General features: G+C 40.7%; 1 pseudogene; it reads right to left on the bottom strand.

The window, feature by feature from the left end:
- The window catches only part of LOC119535298, a 91,227-nt pseudogene extending 77,067 nt beyond the window's left edge, over positions 1–14,160 (bottom strand).
- Between the last annotated feature and the right edge of the window lie 8,231 nt (positions 14,161–22,391).

The raw sequence follows: 22,391 nt of genomic DNA, 5'->3' as shown, positions 1-22,391 counted from the left end.
TTGTCTGAATCTATATTTTCCACTAAACTGTAATGGGGAATGATTTGTTCAAGGACAATTTTTCAAGTTCCTGATGCTGTAGCAGAAGCCAGAGGATACACCTTCACCCATCCTGTCAGATGATCTACAATAACCAGAACATACTTTAGCTGACCCACTGGGGGCATTTCAGTGTAATCAACCTGAATGCTCTGGAATGGCCTGAGGCCCAGCTCCCTTCCCCCTTGTACTTGCTTTCTTAAAATTTTCTTAGTGACCTTTTGACAAATTATGCATCATTCACTTCTTTGTTTAGCTATAGTTTAAAAGCCCACACATGCAAAATGTTTAAGAACCAGATCACAATTGGCCTCTACTCCCCAATGACTCCCCTAGTCCTCAAAATTCATCAGTGGTATAACTTGACCTTCTTTCTTTAAATTTGACACTCCTTTTGAAATGACCAGTTTTCCCACAGTGATAACACCCTGTGGAGTCCTGCGTTCTCTTCATCCCTTTATCTAAGTTAGCCCAGCATACTCCCCTCTGCCCTGTTTCTAATCTTTTCTTGACCATGTGGTCGACAGTGCTTATCATGACCTTGGCTTTTTGTTTCTGCTTTTTCTCCTCCCTTTTCACAAACGCTTTCTGAGACTCTGTTCTAGTTTGCTAATGCTGTCAGAATGCAAAACACCAGAAATGGATTGGCTTTTATAAAAGGGGATTTATTTGGTTACATAGTAACAGTCATAGGCCATAAAGTGCCCCTCAACAAAGGTTACTGTCACTGGACAAACGCCACTGGCATCCAGAAAACCTCTGTTAGCTGGGAAGGCACATGGCTAGCATCTGCTTGCTCCTATGTTGCATTTCAAAATGGCATCTTCCAAAATGTCTGTCTCAGCTCCAGCTAGCTGTGAGCTCCTTCTGTCTGAACTTATATAGTGCTCCAGTAAACTAAACAGGCTCACATTGAATGGGTGGGGCCATGTCTCCATGGAAATTATCCAATCAGAGTTATCACCTACAGTTGGGTGGGTCACATCTTCATGGACACTGAACCATTAGGTTCCAACCCAATCCACACTAATACATCTGCCCCCAAAAGAATGCATTAAAGTATATGGCTTTTTCTGAGGGACATAAATATACAAACCAGCACATTCCACCCCTTGGACACCAGAAAAACATATTCTTTCCAAATACAAAATACATTCATCCCATCACAATATCAAAAAACTTAAATCATTTCAGTAATAATAGGTAAGTACAAGATCCCATCAAAATCAGTTACAGGCATGGTCTAACCAAAAGCAAAATTACCATCTAGCTCTGTACCTGTGAAACTTAGGACAAGGTATATGCTTCTAATATACAAAGGAAGGACAGTCATAGGATAAGCATTCCCACTGCCATAAGAAGAAACAGTATGGAAAACAGGGTTTAAGGGAACAAAACAGTTCCTAAAACCTGCAGGACAAACACCATTCAATTTCAAAGTCTTAGAGTCATTTATAGAATGACATTTTATCCTTAGGGCTTGAGAGAGGGCGATTCCAACCCTTTCCAAGGCTTTCATGGCAGCCCTTTTCTCTCCAAAAGCTGGAGTAAGTGCTCCAACATATCCACACATTGGGGAGACCACCTTCTTGGCCCTACCCTCCTCAAACATTGGGGCAGCACCCAAATTCTCTTCCATCTCTGGGGCACATGCTCAACACCTTCAGAACAGTAGGGTGGTGGCCAGGCTGTCCCCAATTCCCTGGAAATGTATTCCACCCTCTTTGGGGCCTGGGATGGTGTGCTGCTTTGAATGTATTATGTCCCCCAGAAAAAGCCATATTCTTTGATGCAATCTTCTGGGGCAGACATATTAGTGGGGATTACTTGGAATGTTTGGATTAGGTTGTTTGCATGGAAATGTTCCCCACCCAACTGTAGGTGATAACTCTGATGAGATATTTCCATGGAGGCATGGCCCCACCCAGTCAGGGTGGGCCTTGATCAGTGGAGCCCTATAAATGAGCTGACAAACAGAAGGAACTCAGTGCAGCTGCAGCTGTGAATGATGTTTTGAAAAGCAGCTACAGCCAAGAGGGACACTTTGAAGAAAGCATAGGAGCCGCAGATGAGAGACAATTTGAAAATGGCCATTGAAAGCAGACTCTTGCCCCAGAGAAGCGGAGAGAGGACAAATATCCCAAGTGCAACTAAGAGTGACATTTTTGAGGAACTGCAACCTAGAGAGGAATGTCCTGGGAGAAAGCCATTTTGAAACCAGAACTTCGGAGCAGATGGCAGCCACATGCCTTCCCAGCTAACAGAGGTTTTCTAGACACCCTTGGCCATCCTCCAGTGAAGGTACCCGATTGCTGATACCTTGGACATTTTATTGCGTTAAGACTGTAACTGTGTAACCAAATAAACCCCCTTTTATAAAAGCCAATCCATCTCTGCTGTTTTGCATTCCAGCAGCATTAGCAAACTAGAACAGATGGCAAAACTCTTCCTGAGAATCAAGGCAGAAGTCCCACCCTCAATCTCTGGGGCAAACACCCTTTCCATGCATCTGGGCCACTCTGCTCTCCCAGGCTGAGACCTCTTGACTCCAGAGCCTCCATGGCTCTGTCTTTGAAGAAATTTTTCCTTCACTTTGTTCCTTGTCTATCTCCTCCAGTCCAGACCAACAGCATCTTCATCTGTAAAGATCTCGCAAAAATTCTGTTGGCTTTGAATGAAGCTCACAGGGGTCAAAGCCGTCAGACAATAGGACTTTCCACAAATCCTTTCTGCTTAACTCCTTCTCCAATCTTGGCTTGTACTGAAATGACAGCTGGGTTACATGTTTGGTTAAATCCTCACATGGGGCTATAGCTTCTGGGGTTCCATCCTGTGTCAGTTCAATGTAGTATGTCCCACAAAATGCCATTATCTTTGATGCAATCTTGTGTGGGCAGACATATTAGTGTTGATTAAAGTTTGGGATCCTTTGGGTGTTTCCATGGAGATGTGACTCAATTAACTGTGGACAAGACCTTTGGTTGTATAATTTCCATGGAGGTGTTGCCCCACCCATTGAGGGTGGGTCTGAATTAAATTACTGGAGCACTATATAAGCTCAGACAGAAGGACCCAGCTTGCTACAGCCAGGAAGGACACTTTGAAGAACACAAAGGAGCTGAGAAGAGGAGCTGCAGATGACAGACAGTTTGAAGATGGCTGTTGAAAGCAGACTTTTGCTCTGGAGAAGCTAAGAGAGGAAAAATGCCCCAAGAGTAACTAAGAGTGACATTTTTGAGGAACTGCAGCCTAGAGAGGAATGTCCTGGCAGAATGCCATTTTGAAACCAGAACTCTGGAGCAGATGCCAGCCACATACCTTCACAGCTAACAGAGGTTTTCCGGACGCTATTGGCCATCCTCCAGTGAAGGTACCCAATTGTTGATGTGTTACCTTGGACGCTTTATGGCCTTAAGACTGTAACTGTGTAACCAAATAAACCCCCTTTCATAAAAGCCAATGGTGTGTTGCATTCTGGCTGCATTAGCAAACTAGAACACAGCCCCTGGAAGCCCAGAATTTTCCAAACCACTCGTTTCTGGTTTCTTTGAACCCAAGGGTTCAGTTCTAAGTTTATCTCTCTCTGCTCACATTTTACTATAAGCTGCAAGGAGAAGCCATGCTATATCCACAACTTTTAGCTTTGAAATCTCATCAGCCAAGTATCCCAGCTCATCACTTTCTAATTCTGCCTTCCATCCAATACCAGAACTCAATTTTGCCAAAATCTCTGCCACTTTCAAACAAGATCACCTTTCTTCCAGTTCACTATTTCTGCTCAAGACCTCATCAGAAGTATCTTTAGAGTCCATATTGATACCAACAGTCTCTTCAAAGCAGTCTAGGCCTTTTCTATCAAGCTCCTCACAGTTCCTCCAGAATTTTCCCCGTATCCATTTAAAAAGCCATTCCAATATGTTTGGTATTTGCAAATTCAGCAGCACCAGCACCCCACTTCTCTGGTACAAAATCTGTTCTAGTTTGTTAATGGTGCCAGAATGCAAAACACCAGAAAAGGATTGGCTTTTATAAAACGGGGTTTATTTGGTTGCACAGTTACAGTCTTAAGGCCATAAAGTGTCCATCAAAAAAGGGTACCTTCACTGGAGAAAGTCCATTAACATCTGGAAAACCTCCATGAGCTGGGAAGACACGTAGCTTGTGTCTGCTTGCTCCTAGGTTGCATTTCAAAATGGCATTCTCCAAAATGTCTGCATCAGCTTCCAACGGCCATCTTCCAAATGTCTGTCTCAGCTCCAACTAGCTGTGAGCTCCTTCTGTCTGAATTTATATAGTGCTCCAGTAAACTAAAAAAAAGAGGCCCACACTGAATGGGTGGGGCCACATCTCCATGGAAATTATCCAATCAGAGTTATCACCTACAGTTGGGTGGGTCACATCTTCATGGACACTGAACCAACAGGTTCCAACCCAATCCACACTAATATGTCTGCCCCCACAAGAATGCATTAAAGAATATGGCTTTTTCTGGGGGACATAAATATACAAACAAGCACAGACTCCCTCAATAACTCTTTCAGTGGCTTATCCATCCATTCATTCATTTTCTGGATCTTTGTCTGAATGTCATGCCAAGACCCCTTTATGTAGCTGAACTTTAGCATTCCCTGGGCCACAGGGTCATTAAGGTTCATTCCTGAGTATTTCCTCACCTTATCCCTCAATCTTTGCAGGTAAGCAGAGGGAGACTCCTCTTTTTCTTGATTCACCTCAAAGGCCTTATTCAAGTTCTAAGATTTGGGCATGGCCAATTTTATCCCCTGTATAATGAGGTCTCTAAGATCCTTCCTTTGTGCGCTATTCCGCCTGATCATTATTATCCCAGTTAGGGTCTACTTTGGGAAACTTTTGCTCTGCTGACATTACCCCTTGTCCTGGCAGATGCTGCCTCTCCCATTCTTTCATAGCTGCCCTCCTCACCATTCCCCTTTCCTCCCCCATAAAGAGGATATTCTGTATGGACATGAGTTCAGACCAAGTATATAAGCTAGGGCCTAGGAATTGATCCACTTGCTCAGCTAGCCCTGTTGGAGCTTCCATTAATGATTTTATCTCTTTTTTGAAGTTTCTTACCTCTATATTCATTAATGGAGCATTTCCTAGCCAATCTCTCCTGGCCCGATATGTATTTCTCTCAAAGGGTATAGAGGCTCAACGGGATTATGCTCCCTCACTCTCTTTTCCTCAGGGGACTTTGGAAATGGAAAATTCTGTATATCCTTCTTACATTGTGCCAATTTTTTCCTCAACAGTTGGTGGGTCGTATCTGGTGGGGCAGTTGGCACCAATTGGCTTTCTGGCTCCCTGGGGCTTGGATGGGTCCTATTGGGTCTTCAGAGTCCAATAGTCCCTGCTCCAGGAGAGGAGGGGGAGCATAGGGAGGAGGAAGACTCAATAAGGAGTCCCAGGTTTTAGTTTTCACAGACTTAGTTTCCGGATCTGGAGTTTTAAGTTTCATGGGATAAAGGGTGGTCCCTTTTCCCTTCAGCCAGCACATGGCATAGTCAAACTCTTCCTTGGAAAAGAGTTTCTTTTCATTAACATAAAGTACAAGGTTGGCACAGAGCCAATCTTCATCTGCCCTGTATTTTGGCCAAAATACATTGGGTGGTAAAATGCTTTATTTGGTTCAAATGTAACAGCAATATTTAATCATTTTCTTTTTGTCCTTTCCCTTGGTCTGATCACTATTGGTCCAATGTTTTAACATCCTTCCTAATGGACTATTTGGAGGAATGTCCCTGGGGGACCCTACAGATACCCCCTTTCCCTTTTCCCTGGCTGGCCAACTGCCCCTATTCTCCATTCTGAGTCTTGTCTGGGTTTCTTTCTCTCAGATCATTTAGCTTCATCTGTCTCCAGTCCTTTCCCTCATGGGAGAAGGGAAATGCGAATTCGGACTCTACGTTTGCTTTGCGCAGTATGTTGCATGTCTCATACATACACAACCAGCCTCAGACTCATCAGAATTTCCCAACCACCAAGGCCATACTTAATAGTCCTTTTTTTTTGCCCTTGGTCCATGCACAGAGTTGCCCGGTCAACAAGAGGCAAGTTTTCCCTTCCCTTTTTCTCATCCACAATCAGCACATCTAAGCATCTGATCTGGGGTCCCTCCAGCTGTCAGAGGTGGGCCCCCAATGGCAGACTCCAAGACCACTCAATCAGTGGGGGGTGCCTTCCCCTTGTCCATCCTGGAAGTCCCCCTTCAAAGCTTCAGGTCCCAGATGAGCCCTGCAGTTGTTAGAAAGAAAGCTGTACCTGAAAGAGAATGAACACTCACCTGATTATGGAGAGGAAAAGAATTTATTCACAAGCTTGGAAGAATGGGCGTATGACCAAAATGTGGTGGCTGGTGCATCAAACAATAGAAAGCAGCACAATTTATTCCTAAGCCTAACACACAGATCCCTCCCCTGTTTCCCCACTGGCTAGGTATTCCAGAGGTTACAGCCTATCTGAGAGGTCTTATTAACCCACGTGAGTCCCATTCTCCACATTTTTACCCATATAAGGAGTTGGCACCAATCCTGGGCTTACATCAGAGAACCTTTTCTTCCCCTTAATTCAGGACCAGTTTGAGCTAGTTTTGCTTAGTTTCCATTTCCCCTATTTAACATCACCTTTATGTGAAAGCTAAACTTAATCCCTTTCTTAACCCCTTTCTTACTGGATTGAGGCCTTTTGGTATGACAAAGGAGATTCTTAAGCAAGTAAACCTGTCTGCATGGGATAAAGGCATCCCAGGGTGCTCCTGCCAAGTAAGCCCTGTCTGCATTCAGGTTCTCATTCCTAGATTTTAAAGACATATTTTTTTGTATCCTTCTTTACCCTAACTCTCAATAGCTATCTGCTTTTAAATGGCAAACCTTAAGGATAAGATTCCTGCCCTCCTCATTTAGACAGTGTTGCCTCAAGGGTTTCAAAATAGTCCCTATATCTTTAAGAATGGTTTAGCATCAGACCTTACTGACCTCCAACTGCCTCAAAGAACAGTCTTGCAATATATTAATTTTGTGAACTAATATACTCCTAGTGTGAAAGTGAGTTTTGTTTATAGTCACTGATGTCTCCAAAATAAAACTGTAGAATTTATAAAAATCAGTTCTGTCTGCCAAAGTCAATGCTGCTGTCTGTTAAACTGCCCTTAATGAAAAGATATAAAAGAAGTTTTTCTTAACCATCTAAGTACTGTCTAGAAGATAAAAATTTGTTATCATATCGGAATAATAATCTTGTTAGTGTTTACCTTAAGTTTATCATCCTTTATTTCAGAAGACAAATCTTCTCACTCTTAAGGGAAAACTGTTACAAAGGATTTGTTCTTTCACCTTGCAAAAGTGAAGGGCTGATGGAGCGCTACGTTGGCGTCCTGGAGGAGGCGGCGGATGGGACCTGGCAGCAGGAGCCGCACTAGCAGCTTCTGTTGGCGCTGCAGAGCCTGGTCAAGGAGCTGTCCAGGTGTGCTGCGAGGCAGGCGGTGGCGGGCCAAGGCCCGGGTCCGGCAGGCCTTGACGTCTCGCCCGCTCGCAGCTCCTTCCAGCAGTGTTTGTCCTACACCACGTTCAGCGACCTGGCCCTGGCACTGCTCGACGGCACCGCGTTCCAGATTGTGCAGGGGCTGTTGAAGATCCGGCGCCTCACCGAGAAGAGTCTGTACAACCAGCGTCTGCGACTGCAGAGCGAGCACCAAGGTGATAACTGATGAGATATTTCCATGGAGGCATGGCCCCACCCATTCAGGGTGGGCCTTGATCAGTGGAGCCATATAAATGAGCTGATGGGCAGAGGGAACTCAGTGCATCTGTGAGTGATGTTTTGAAGAGGAGCTACAGCCAAGAGGGGCACTCTGAAGAACACCCAGAAGCTGAGAGAGGAACTACAGTTTGAAGATGGCCATTGAAAGCAGACTCTTGCTCCAGAGAAGCTAAGAGAGGACAAATACCCCAAGTGCAACTACGACTGACATTTTCGAGGAACTGCAACCTAGAGAGGAACATCCTGGGAGAAAGCCATTTTGAAACCAAAACTTTGGAGGAGATGCCAGCCACGTGCCTTCCCAGCTAACAGAGGTTTACTGAACACCATTGGCCATCCTTCAGTGAAGTTTTCAGCAGTGGCAGTTTGTTGAACTTCAGGACTCTACTACACACTGTAGACCTTCTGAAACATTGACTTTTCTGTAACTATCATAATTTGGGGGCCATGGAAGTTGCCAAGGACAATACGTAGACCTGGCTGGATCATTGCCAGTGAAACCAACCTGGAAGATCACTATTTATGGTATTGGTAAGAAGCCTTTTCTCGGATTCCAAGATATATTTATACTTTCACCAATTGTGAACAGTGTGTTTTAATATTAAACAGTTCAAATATTTCTGTAAAAGTTCCTCCTTCCCTATAAGGGTTGTGTAAAACAGCCAGTTCATGTTCTCATTAAAATGCTTAAATCATATATCTAATTCAGCCACATCTAACTACATTTGACAGGATTAGCATTTCTTGCAGCAAGGTGGGCTTAATTGAGAACTGATTTAGAGAGCTAGAAGGAATTAAGTCATTCAATAAAGAAACAGCAATCATTTATCTTCTGCTTTCTTTTATCCCAACCTCCTCACCTTAATCCCAGAATATTGTGAAACAAGTACTGAAAAAATGTTAGGTTTTATGTAGGCAAAACATGAAAGGATCTTTTGAAGTTAACTTACCCCAGTACAAGTGGTGTTCCAGAATACTCTTACTGGTATTTCTGCAATTTTCAGCATTGAGAGATGTCAGAACAAAATGCAGACAGAATCAGTCTAGAAAAAATGTTTAGATTTTAGGAGTCACATAATTAGAATCAAAATAGTTATTTTGTAGTTCAATAGCTTCTAATTTTTAATTTGTTTGTTGTCACTAATTCACTGTGTGGATATTATACTTTGGGATTTGCCTGAGGACTGTTGTCATTCTACCCAGCCAGAATCAGGTTCCTGCCAGTGGCAGTGCTATATGTGAGCCCTTTAAAATATAGGTGGCATTTTACTGGCATTAGTCAGTGTGATGCTCTTTAGTTTATTTCTGTTTTGACTTTTAACATTAGTGCAATTTATTGAACTTGCTACATAACCCCTGGATCAACAATGAAGGGGCTGGGGTCTCTTTTTTCCCAACTCATTGTGTTATTTTATTATTTCTGTTCTATCTTTTCTGCTTCTCCAAGGACCAAATATTCCCATGAGCATTGGTGTGTTATCCAGTGCTAAGCCAAAGGCTGGAGTCTTCAGCCTGTATCTGTTCTGCAGCTGCCACTGACTTTATAGGAACAGAAACTGTATTTTATATGAGAGCATCTGCTAAGGGCTCCTGGGAAGGTGCCAATCAGTGCAAGGGAAAAGAAAATGATGAGAGAGAGAGAGAGAGATATGATATTAACCTTGGACACATATTTTAGGGAGGACTGAGGGTACTTGAGTGTGAAAGTGTGGGCAGGGATCACTTTCCCCCATTCATAAATTGGATTATAAATATTGTAATGTCATTTTTCCACATAAAAATGCATCTCATTTTAAAATAAAAGGTAATATATAAAAAGGATTTTCCTACTCAAAATTATTAGGCTATTAATACTTTGCCAAAATTCATGTTAATAACTGTTATGCCAGAAAAACTGAAGATTTAACTATCACATGGGTTATATTAACAGTGATCAAAAGAGGTATTTTCCATGACACAACTTGAAGTGGTGACAATGAGCAAAAATCATAAATGTAACTATAGTGATTTGAGTTCACAACTTGCAATGCAGCATTATCTGTGGGCTTTTAAAATGATTTTGTGAGTATATTAACCTTCACTTTTGTTATTAAGTTATAGAAGTGTTATTATAGAGAGCAGTGTAGAACTTAGTCTCAAAGAATTATATAGAAGTGTCTTGATTTTGTTTAAAGTGATGTCTGTTCAGTGCCCAGTAGACAAAAGTGACATTTTTATAATACAAATATACATTTTGTACATTGTTTTCATTCTTGAATAAAGCAAATTCAGTGTTGGTAGATACTAAAAAGAAAGTACTGATTTTGATTCAATAAATTTTTTTAATCCTGAAAAAAAAAAAAAAAAAAAAAAAGTGAAGGGCTAAAATAGTTTAACACGATACATAAAAAGTGTTTAGGATCCTTCTGTTAAACTGAAATTTGTCATATTTTAGAAAGGCATAATATTCCTAAAAACTTAACATTTTCGGAGAACTTAAGATGGTGGCTAGGTGAGACAGGGCAAAAAAAAAAAAAAAAAAAAAAGGCTGGGAAGGCCCCTGCATGGCCCAGCGGCCCAGGGCTTCCCTGGAGGGCCAGCGTGCACTTGTGATGTCACACAGCCTACCCTCAGCAGAGGTCCTGGAAGAGCATGGCTGAGAAGGGGGACCCACTCGGAAATCCCAGGGAACCTACGCCAATACCAAGGACTTGTGGGTCAGTGGCAGAGACAATCTGTGGCAAGACTGAAATGAAGGTTTAGACTCTTGCAACAGCCTTAAATCTCTGGGAACACCTGGGAGGTTTGAGTATTAAAGCTGCCCTCCCTCCCTAACCACTCAGACATGCCCCACATTCAGGGTGGACAGCACCAACAACTCACTCAAACTTAGTGCACCAGTTGAACCCCTCAAGAATCAGATCCCCTCACACCACAAAGACAAAGTTGGGGAGAACTGACTTGAGGGAAATAGGTGACTCACGGATGCCATCTTCTGGTTAGTTAGAGAAAGTGTACACCACCAAGCTGTAGATCTGACAAATTAGAGATTGGTGTTTTTCATATCCTGAAAGAACCCTATGAAGTAAAGCAAATGCCAAGAGGCCAAAAACAACAGAAAAGTTTAAAGCATATGCTAAAACTAGACGATATGGATAACCCAAACCCAAACACCCAAATCAAAAGGTCAGAAGAGACACATTACTTGGAGCAATTAATCAAAGAACTGAAGACAAACAATGAGAGCATGGCACAGGATATAAAGGACATGAAGAAGAGCATGGCACAGGGTATAAAGGACATAAAGAAGACCCTAGAAGAGCATAAAGAAGAAATTGCAAGAGTAAATAAAAAAATAGGTAATCTTATGGAAATAAAAGAAATTGTTGGCCAAATTTAAAAGATTCTGGATACTCACAGTACAAGACTAGAGGAAGCTGAACAACAACTCAGTGTCACGGAGGACCACAGAATGGGAAATGAAAGAACAAAAGAAAGAATGGGGAAAAAAATCAAAAAAATCAAATTGGTTCTCAGGATACGATAGATAAAATAAAACATCCAAATTTAAGGCTCATTAGTGTCCCAGAAGGGGAAGAGAAGGGTAAAAGTCTAGAAAGGGTATTCAAAAAAAATTGTTGGGGAAAACTTCCCAAACCTTCTACACAATATAAATACACAAAGCTTAAATGCCCAGTGAACTCCAGATAGAATAAATCCAAATAAAACCACTCTGAGACATATTCTGATCAGACTGTCAAATACTGAAGAGGAGCAAGTTCTGAAAGCAGCAAGAGAAAAGCAATTCACCACATACAAAGGAAACAGCATAAGACTAAGTAGTGACTACCCAGCAGCCGCCATGGAGGTGAGAAGGCAGTGACATGACATATTTAAAAGTCTGAGAGAGAAAAATTTCCAATGAAGAATACTTTATCCAGCAAAACTCTCCTTCAAATTTGAGGGAGAGCTTAAATTTTTCACAGACAAACAAATGCTGAGAGATTTTGCTAATAAAAAGCCTGCCCTACTTCAGATACTAAAGGGAGCCCTACTGACAGAGAAACAAAGAAAAGAGAGAGAGAGAGAGAGAAATTTAACAGATATATATAGAACATTACATACCATATCACCAGGACACACATTATTCTCTAGTGATCATGGAACTTTCTCCAGAATAGACCATATGCTGAGACACAAAACAAGCCTCAATAAATTTTTAAAAATTGAATTTATTCAAAGCACACTCTCTGACCACAATGAATACAAATAGAAGTCAATAACCATCAGAAACAGAAAATTCACAAACACCGGGAAGTTAAAAATGATGGGGAGATGAAAACATTCCCAGATAATCAAAAGCTGAGGGACTTCACCACAAGTAGATCAGTCCTATAAGAAATGCTAAAGGGCATTATGCAGGCTGAGAGGAAGGGACACTAAACAATTGACTGAAACCACATGAAGAAATAAAGATTTCCAGTAAAGATCACATGGTAAATATAAATACCAATACTACTGTATTTTTGATTTGTAACTCCACTATTTACTTCCTACAGGATCTAAAATACATAAACTGTAATGATAAATCAGTGGTTTTGGACTCAATGTAAAATATGTAATTTTTGACAAGAACTACATAAAGGTGGGGAATGGAGGAGTATAGGAACATAGTTTATGTGTCCTATTGAAGTTAAGCTGGTATCAAAGAAAACAAGATTGTTATAGATTTAAGATGTTAAATTTAAGCCCCACGGTAAACACAAAGAAAGTATCAGAGAATATGACCATAGAGATGAAAAGTAGAGTATGGGTTATGAGAAGTGGGGCAAGTGGCAATGGGGAGTTAAGAAATATGTGTAGGGTTTCTGTTTGGGGTGAAGGGAAATTTCTAGTAATGGATGGTGGGAAGGTGATGGCATTGCAACATTTTAAATGTGATTAATCCCACTAATGGAATGCTAGGGAGGGATTGGAATGGGAAGATTTAGGCTGCGTATATGTTTCCACAATTGGAAAAAAAAAAAAGGTAGTCTAAATAGATAATGGCAATTAAATGCCAAGGATGATCCTGGATGGGATCTGAGGATGGAGGAGAGGAGGCTCAAAGGGACACAGTTGGGACATAAGAAAAAAAAAAAAGGAAATATAGAATGTAAGCTTTGTATCAATGTTGAATTTCTTGAACTTCTTAGCTGTGCTTAATGGGATTGCATAAAAGAATGTTCTTGTTCACGGGAAATATATTTGTGAATTATATTGTTTGTTCAAGAATATGTGCAGCTTGCTCTCATATGTTCAGAAGACAGAGCAATAGATGAGGGATGATAGGGAGGGAGGGAAAGAAAGAAATGGTTGAGTGACAGGATGTTAAAGTTGGTGGATCGGGGTATCGGGGAAGGGTGGTCAGGGTATGCTGGAGTTCTGTGTATGGGGTTTGTATTGTTTTTGCAACTGTTCCTGTAAGTTTGAATTTATTTCAAAATAAAATAAAAAAATAGATTGGGGTGATGAATACATAACTATATGATGGTACTGTGAATGGTTGATTGTATACCGTGGATGATTGTACGGTATGTGAATATATTTCAACAAAACTGAATTTAATTAAAAAATAAATGAAAACAAACAAACAAAAAAATCAATTGGCCTTAGATCTGAGGGTCTATTTCTGAACTCTCAATTTGATTCCATTGGTCTATATAACTATCCTTGTGCCACTACTATGCTGTTTTAACCATTGTAGCTTTTTAATAAAAGCTACTTTAAAGTCAGGAAATGTGAGTTTCTGAGTGGGACCCCCTTCCCAGCTGTGCTCCTCCAAGCCCTCTGCTGAGGGAGGGCCGCGCCACATCACAAGTGTGTGCCGGCCTCCAGGGAAGCCCTGGGCCTCCGTGCAGGATCGCTCCCAGCTTGCTTCAAAGATGGTTGAATGGGACGCGTTAACTTCCCCCTTTTTGCAAAGCTCCACCCTTCCAGCTCTGGGACATTCAGCCATGGGTGTATCAAAGGCCACTGTCCATGGCCAATATTGTGGCATGTGCGCCATGCTGCGGGAAAGACTTCCTGTCACTGGGTTTCTTGGCGCGGCTCTGGGCTGTGGGTCCGGCCCCGGGCAGGAGTGTCCCCAGCCCGCAGGGGAGATGGCTGCAAGTGGTGCTGCTTTTTTCTCCTTTTGGCTCCCCTCTGCTCCCCTGGTCCTGAGACAATCAACAGCAGGTGTCATATCTGCAGCTGCTCCCAGGCTTTTTTTTTTTTAAAGAATCAGTCCACCATTTCCGCACACCACTGAGCGGCCGCAGGACTTTCAGCTGACTCACTCACTCTTTTCAGATTGTAGACTCCTGTTTTCACCAAATGCATGGTCCCTGTAGATTTAGCAGAACTTGCCTGGCGGTGCTACGCTGGAACTGGTGTTCTGGGTCGCTTTCTGGTTTTTATCTAGTATTTTTCATGGAGGTGTTTTTTTGCCCTGTCTCACCTAGCCACCATCTTAGGTTCTCCCACAATTTCTTCTTTATGCTCTTCTAGGGTCTTCTTTATGTCCTTTATATCCTGTGTCATGCTCTTCTTCATGTCCTTTATATCCTGTGCCATGCTCTCGTTGTTTATTTTTAGTTCTTTGATTAGTTTCTCCAAGTACTGTGTCTTCTCTGATCTTTTGATTTGGGTGTTTGGGTTTGGGTTATCCATATCATCTGGTTTTTTCATATGCTTTAAAATTTTCTGTTGTTTTTGGCCTCTTGGTATTTGCTTTACTTGATAGGGTTCTTTTAGGATATGAAGAATTATTGAAACACCAATCTCTAATTTGTCAGATCTACAGCTTGGTGGCATACACTTTCTCTAACTAACCAGAAGATGGCATCCATGAGTCACCTATTCCCCTCAAGTCAGTTCTCCCAAACTTTGTCTTTGTGGTGTGTGGGGGTCTGATTCTTGTGGGGTTCAACTGATGCCCAAGTTTGGGTGTGTTATCAGTGCTGTCCGCCCTGAATGTGGAGCGTGTGTCTGAGCAGTTAGGGAGGCAGGGAAGCTTTAATAATCAAACCCCCCAGGTGTTCCTGGAGATTTAAGGCTGTTCCAAGAGTCTAAACCTTCAGTTCGTTCTCACCACAGATTGTCTCTCTCTCTGACCCACATGTCCTTGGTATTGGCATATGGTCCCTGGGATTTCCAAGTGGGTCCCTCTTCCCAGCTGTGACCTTCTTAGGGCCTCTGCTGAGGGAAGGCTGTCCTACATCACGTGTGTGCACGGTCCCTCAAGGGAAGTTCTGGGCAGCCAGGCCATACAGGGGTGTTCCAAGCCTGCTGTAAGGATGGCTGAATGGGGTGTGTTAATTTCCCTCTTTTCACACAGCTCCGCCTTCCCAGCTCCAGGACAATTAGCTGTGGGTGCACAAAAGGCTATTGTCCATGCCCAATATTGTGGCGTGTGCTGTGTTGCTGGAAACACTTTCTGTCACACTGGGTCCCTTGGCATGTCTCTGGGCTGTGGCACCTGCGCCAGGCAGGAGCATTCCCAGCCCACTGTGAAGATGGTTGCAAGGGGCGTGGGTTTTTTTCCCCTTTTGGCTAACCTCTATCGTCTTCACTCTGAGACAATTAGCTGCAGGTATACAAAAGGCTACCTTCCACGCCAGATTTTGAGGCATTCGCACAGCCCATTCCCACCATGCTTCACTGTGTGGTTCTTGCTGCCGTAGCTGCATCCACTTCTGGGTTTTTTTTAAAAAAAGAACTAGTCCACCTCTGTTCTAGTTTGCTAATGCTGCCAGAATGCAAAACACCAGAAACGGATTGGCTTTTATAAAAGGGGGGTTATTTGGTTACACAGTTACACTCTTAAGGCCATAAAGTGTCCAAGGTAACACATCAGCAATTGGCTACCTTCACTGGAGGATGGTCAATGGTGTCCAGAAAACCTCTGTTAGCTGGGAAGACACGTGGCTGGCGTCTGCTCCAAAGTTCTGGTTTCAAAATGGCTTTCTCCCAGGATGTTCCTCTCTAGGCTGCAGATTCTCAAAAATGTCACTCTTAGTTGCACTTGGGGTGTTTGTCCTCTCTCAGCTTCTCCAGAGCAAGAGTCTGCTTTCAACAGCCGTCTTCAAAGTGTCTCTCATCTGCAGCTCCTGTGCTTTGTTCAAAGTGTCCCTCTTGGCTATAGCTCCTCTTCAAAATGTCACTTTCAGCTGCACTGAGCTCCTTCTGTTTGTCAGCCCATTTATATGGCTCCACTGATCAAGGTCCACCCTGTATGGGTGGGGGCCATGCCTCCACAGAAATATCTAATCAGAGTCATCACCCATGGTTGGGTGGGGCGCATCTCCATGGAAACACTCAAAGAATTACAATCTAATCAACACCGATAGGTCTGCCCACAGAAGATTACATCAAAGATAATGGCATTTGGGGGACATAATACACTCAAACTGGGACAACCTCCAAAAGCCAACCCACAGTTTCCCCACATCACAGCACGGTCACCAGACATTCAGCAGGTTCACTCATTTGTTTCCGAACACAGACTTCTGGTTTCGCCAAGTGCATGGTCTCTGTGGATTTAAAGACCTTGTCCAGCTGGTGCATCACTGGAACTGGTGTTCTGGGTCACTTTCTGGCTTTTATCTGGTATTTTTCACGGAGGTGTTTTTTTGCCCTGTCTCACCTAGCCACCGTCTTAGGTTGTTGCCAATTGGTTTTTGACAAGGTTGCCAAGTCCACTCACTTGGGAAAGAATAGTCTCTTCAACAAATGGTGCTGGGGGAACAGGATGCCCATATACAAAAGAAGGAAAGAGGACCCCTATCTAATACAATATATAAAAATTAACTCAAAATTGATCAAAGACCTAACTATAAAAGCCAGGACTGTCAAACTCCTGGAAGAAAATGTAGGGAAGCATCTTCAGGATCTTGTGTTAGGTGATGGTTTCTTAGACTTTACATGCCAAGCACAAGCAATGAAAGAAAAAATAAATAGAATCTCCTCAAAATTAAAAACTTTTGTGCATCAAAGGACTTTGTCACAAAAGTGAAAAGATAACATACTGAATGGGAGGAAATATTTGGAAACCACATCTCCGATAATGGTTTAATATCCAGAATATATTAAAAAAATCCTTATACTTAACAATAAAAAGACAAACAACCCAATTAAAAAATGGGCAAAGGCTTGAATAGACATTTCTCCAAAGATGAAATACAAATGGCTAAAAAGCACATGAAAAGATGCTCAGCATCACTAGCTTTTAGAGAAATGCAAATCAAAACCACAGTGAGATATCATTTCACAGCTACTAGAATAGCCACTATTCGAAAAACAGAAAACTACAAGAGTTGGAGAGGATGTGGAAAATAGGAACACTCATTCATTGCTGGTGGAATGTAAAATTGTGCAGCCACTGTGGAAGATGGTTTGGCAGTTCCTCAGGAAGCTAAATACAGAATTACCTATGACCTGGCAATCCCTTTACTAGGTATATACCCAGAAGAATTGAAAGCAGGGACTCAAAATGTTTGTACACTGTTGTTCATAGCAACATTTTTCACAATTGGCAAAAGATGGAAGTATCCCAAGTGCACATCAACAGAGAATGGATAAATAAAATGTGATATATATATACACAATGGAATATTTTTCAGCTGTAAAAAGGAATGAAATCCTGATGCATGCAACAACATGGATCAACCTTTAGGACATTATACTGAGCAAAATAAGCCAGACACAGAAGGACAAATATTTTATTATCTCACTGATATGAACTAATTATAATAAGCAAACTCGTAGATTTATAATCTAGAATACAGGTTAGCACGGGATAGATTGGGAAGCTATTGCTTAATTTGTACAGAACTTCTATTCAGTTTGATTGTAGAGGTTTGGAAATGGATGATGGGGATGGTAGTACATCCAGAATATATAAAGAACACTTGCAACTCTACAAAAAGATGAATAACCGAATTAGAAATGAGCAACGGAACTGAATAGACATTTCTCAAAAAAGATAAACAAATGACCAAAAAGCATTGCTAAACATCTTTAGCCACCAGGGAAATGCAAATAAAAATCACAATGAGATATCACGTCACGCCCACTAGAATGACTATAATTAAAAAGCCAGATAACAAATCTTGGTGAGAATATGGAGAAATTAAAGCCCTCATATATCATTGGTAGGAATGTAAAATGGTACAACTGCTTTGGAAAAACGTCTGGCAATTCCTCAAAATGTTAAATATAGAGTTACCCAGAAATTTCAGTCCTAGTTATCTTCCCAAGAGAATGATAACTTATGTCCATGCAAAAATTTGTACATTAATGTTCATAGCAGCAATATAAATAATCACCAGAGAATGGAAACAACCTAAATGTTTATCAACTGATAAATGAATAAATAGAATGTGGTATATCATACAATGGAATATTATTTCGCATAAAAAGAAATGAAGTACTGACACATGTCACAACACGAGTAAACCTTGAAAACATTATGCTAAGTGAAAGAAGCCAGTCACGAAAGACCACAGAATGTATGATTCCATTTACAGTAAATGTCCAGAATAGGCAAATCTATATAGAGAGACATAAAGTAGATTAGTGGTAGAATTGTGGGGAAATGGGGAGTGATTGTTTATCATTATAGAGTTTCTTTTAGGGGGTCATAAAAATGTTCTAAACTTAGATTGTTGTGATGGTTGCACAACCCTATAAACAAACTAAAAACCATTGAATTGTATCCTTTAAATGAGTCATGTATATGATATGTGAATTATATCTCAAGAAAGCTGTTAAAAATGGAATCAACAAGTTTCTAATCAAGAGAGAAAGCGCTAATTGCCTCTCTGTTCTCAGCAATCACCCAAAGCAGGGACTTGGAACATTGATGAATTTGATGCATTTTTAACAAGAAGCAGAACCTGTACTGAGCTTTTGTAGCCACCTTCCGCCAGTGCTCCATTCTCCGCTACCTACAAATCAGACTTGTTATTCAAGATGAATTTTTTCTCCATCTCATCTACATTCTTAAATATAGTAAAAATAATAATAATAATAATGGTTAGAAGGCAGATTTGGAGTAGCATGTATTTTTTATAATCAGAAAAAAATGTTATTTTTAAGGGGAAAGGATATATTCTTATGTTACTGGGGAGCAGCAATGCAGCAGTGTTGAATCAATACAACATCATTGTGTATATCCCTTGGGTTCTGGAGGCATAAAATAATAAATATCAAATGTACTAATGAATATTTTACAGATTTTCAATAAAGTTATTTCAAAATTTCATAATAGATTAGCAGAATTTAACATTGCTTCCCAAGGAAAAAGTATTTTCTATCTGTGAAGCCCACAAAGCAAGCTTCTTTCTCATATTCCTTTCACAGCTATCAAGCCTTGCCCTCACAGGATAGATGTTGGATTACTTACATATTTTAAATTTATTTTATATGTAGCTTTATTTGCATAAAAAATTTTTAAGAACTAAAAATCTATCAATATTTTTCTTTATGTCTTTTATTTGTGCTGTATGGTACAAAACTAATTAGGCTTTTATGTATGCCTATTCTCCCCAACTAGACTGCATGCCTGAGGGGATTATGTCATAATATAATATAGGTACTTTAATGTCCCTGAAATAGTCCTTTACTATTATTGTAGGTAATCAGTAAGCAGCTTTCAGACCACTCTAATGTAAAACATTTTTTAGTAACCAAAAAAAGCATGCACTGCACATTGTTTCACATAAATGTCTTCAACTATTTTGTTCTGTAGATGCTAATCAAGATATTTATAGCTCATTTTATTCTATGCTATATTACCATGTTTATAAATCACCCTCTGGTTTTCATAGCATATAAGTGGCCTCTAAAGTTTTGGTCATTAGTAAAAGTTGTCACTATTCTTTAAAAATGGCTTATACTTGAGTTGCAAATGTGTTTTAATTTATGATGTCTTTCTTGTTTCCTATCTTGCCAAATTTTATCTACCCAAGTTTGGTTTTGAGTAGATTTTTCCAATTTCTTTCTTTAGCACAATTTTTGTAATCATTAAAACCAAATGCAAACTTCAAAAAAAAAACAAATATTGATCTTTTGAAATATATTTAACAGTAATCAAATGTCTTGGAGCGAATGTTCCTCATATTTACAATAAGCTGTTCTAAATCTTAACAATCTTGGGGCCAAACCACCACATCCAAAAATGATTATCTTTCATTCTGTCCTCACATCATCTGATAATCTGGTGAGGTACATGTGAGGTAGTCCTAAACTACCTATTAGCAGGCAGAGTAGAAGGGCTCTTTCATATTCCATGTAAACAATCAGATCCAGCTATGATGGAATGTTTTTGATCACCTCTAATTTCATTTCCTTCCTTACTTTCCTTCCTCCCTCTCTCCCACCAGTCTATTCCAGTCCATCTCTTCTTTTAAATTTCACAAGATCAAGAACCAATCATAAACGTTCCCTATATAAAAGTTTTTAATGGAACATCATTACTGAATAAAGCTTAATGTGGAAACTAAAATAAGGTACATGATGATGAAGAGAATATTGACTAGTGGCTGGCTTGTCAAGATGACATTTTCCTTGCTGAAGTCATCATTTGTGTGGCTGGTTTTCATTTAATTAATTTTGTCAATTTGCCAAGTGCTCATGCTCTCACTAAAGTAACAGAAGATTGATATATAAACAATACTGATGCATTTAGCTACAATATGAAACTTAACTGGCAAGAGGACAGGCTGTTAAGATCAGCTCAATCTTGCATTCTTAGAGTGAAATGTACGACCAGCTATATTCTTTTTTTTTTTAATCTTCATTTTATTGAGATATATTCACATACCACGCAGTCATACAAAACAAATCGTACTTTCGATTGTTTACAGTACCATTACATAGTTGTACATTCATCACCTAAATCAATCCCTGACATCTTCATTAGCACACACACAAAAATAACAAGAATAATAATTAGAGTGAAAAAGAGCAATTGAAGTAAAAAAGAACACTGGGTACCTTTGTCTGTTTGTTTCCTTCCCCTATTTTTCTACTCATCCATCCATAAACTAGACAAAGTGGAGTTTGGTCCTTATGGCATTCCCAATCCCATTGTCACCCCTCATAAGCTACATTTTTATACAACTGTCTTCGAGATTCATGGGTTCTGGGTTGTAGTTTGATAGTTTCAGGTATCCACCACCAGCTACCCCAATTCTTTGGAACCTAAAAAGGTTTGTCTAAAGTGTGCGTAAGAGTGCCCACCAGAGTGACCTCTCGGCTCCTTTTGGAATCTCTCTGCCACTGAAGCTTATTTCATTTCCTTTCACATCCCCCTTTTCAACCAGCTATATTCTAACTGAAATTGCATGTGCTTTGAATCATGGCACACAGTGTTATGCTTTAGGCACCTGATGGCATTAGGCTTGAAATTTTAACAACGGATTTATCCTGCACCATGCCAATATTATTGATAAGATAAGAGAAGGGTTCTTATTCTCTTGTTTCTGAACCAAGAAATATTTTTATGTAAGGTCCAAGGATCTGATATCTTACATCTGGCCTCATTTTGTATTTTCACTCTCTGCATCTCAGGTTGATTTGGTTTTGTTCAGGCCTACAGAGGTAGTCTAGCAACAGACGATTGTAAATAACCAGAACCACCTACATAGTGTGTGGGGTCCAGTACAAAATGAAAACAGGGGCCCAGTACAGAATGAAAATTTGTTAAAAAGTTATTCCAAATTTCAAGACAGTAACAGTAGAGTATCAAATCAAGTGCAGGACATACACACATGAAGCCAGTCCTGTATATAAAATTAGAAGCATCAGCAAGCTACCACTCACAGTCTAAATCCAGCCTGCCTCCTGTTTCTATAAATAAAGTTTTATTGGGCAGCCACACCCATTGTCTCTAGCTACTTTCACACTACTGTAGCAGAGTTCAGTAATTGCTACAGAGACTCAAGCCTAAAATATTTACTATGTGGTCCTGTAAGAAAAGGTTTGCTTATTCCTGCTCTAATGTATGGTGTGCCAGTCTTTGCTCCATACTTGCTATTCAAAATGATGGCTTAGCAATCTTCAGCTTGCCCCATTCTCCTCTTAGTAAACTGTGTAGGGCCCATGTAGGCCCTGCAGCCAGAAGTCAGAAGGATTTGGAAAATGCTGACTTGCTCAAAGTTCACAGATTGAGGTGCCAAGAATTTCTGTGATGCTGTAGTAAAGCAATACCCACGAGTTCTGTATAGAGAAGCCTGAAAAGCAATGTGGCCTCTTCTACCATATTGCTTGGGCACTTGGGATTTCTAACCATCCTCATCATCAAAACCACACACAACTATCAAGGTCCAGTCAGAGAGTTGGCTCTTACCTGGAGTCTTGTGTTCTTTTCCATTTAAACTCAAGAATTGCTCTTTCTGTAACTGGCTATAAATGAAAACTCTGAAATTCTCTAGTTCAGTATCTGGCATTTCCACCCTCACCTTATTTCCCCTGCATCAAGTGCCAACATAATCCTAATACCTGGGCTAGGGCCTCTGCCAAGAACTGTAAAGGATCTGAGATTTTACCCTATTTGCTAGCTATTTAGT

The sequence above is a fragment of the Choloepus didactylus genome, chromosome 5 (assembly GCF_015220235.1).
Source record: "Choloepus didactylus isolate mChoDid1 chromosome 5, mChoDid1.pri, whole genome shotgun sequence".
NCBI classification, from domain to species: Eukaryota; Metazoa; Chordata; class Mammalia; order Pilosa; family Megalonychidae; genus Choloepus; species Choloepus didactylus.
This window is presented reverse-complemented; position numbering and strand designations above follow the sequence as displayed.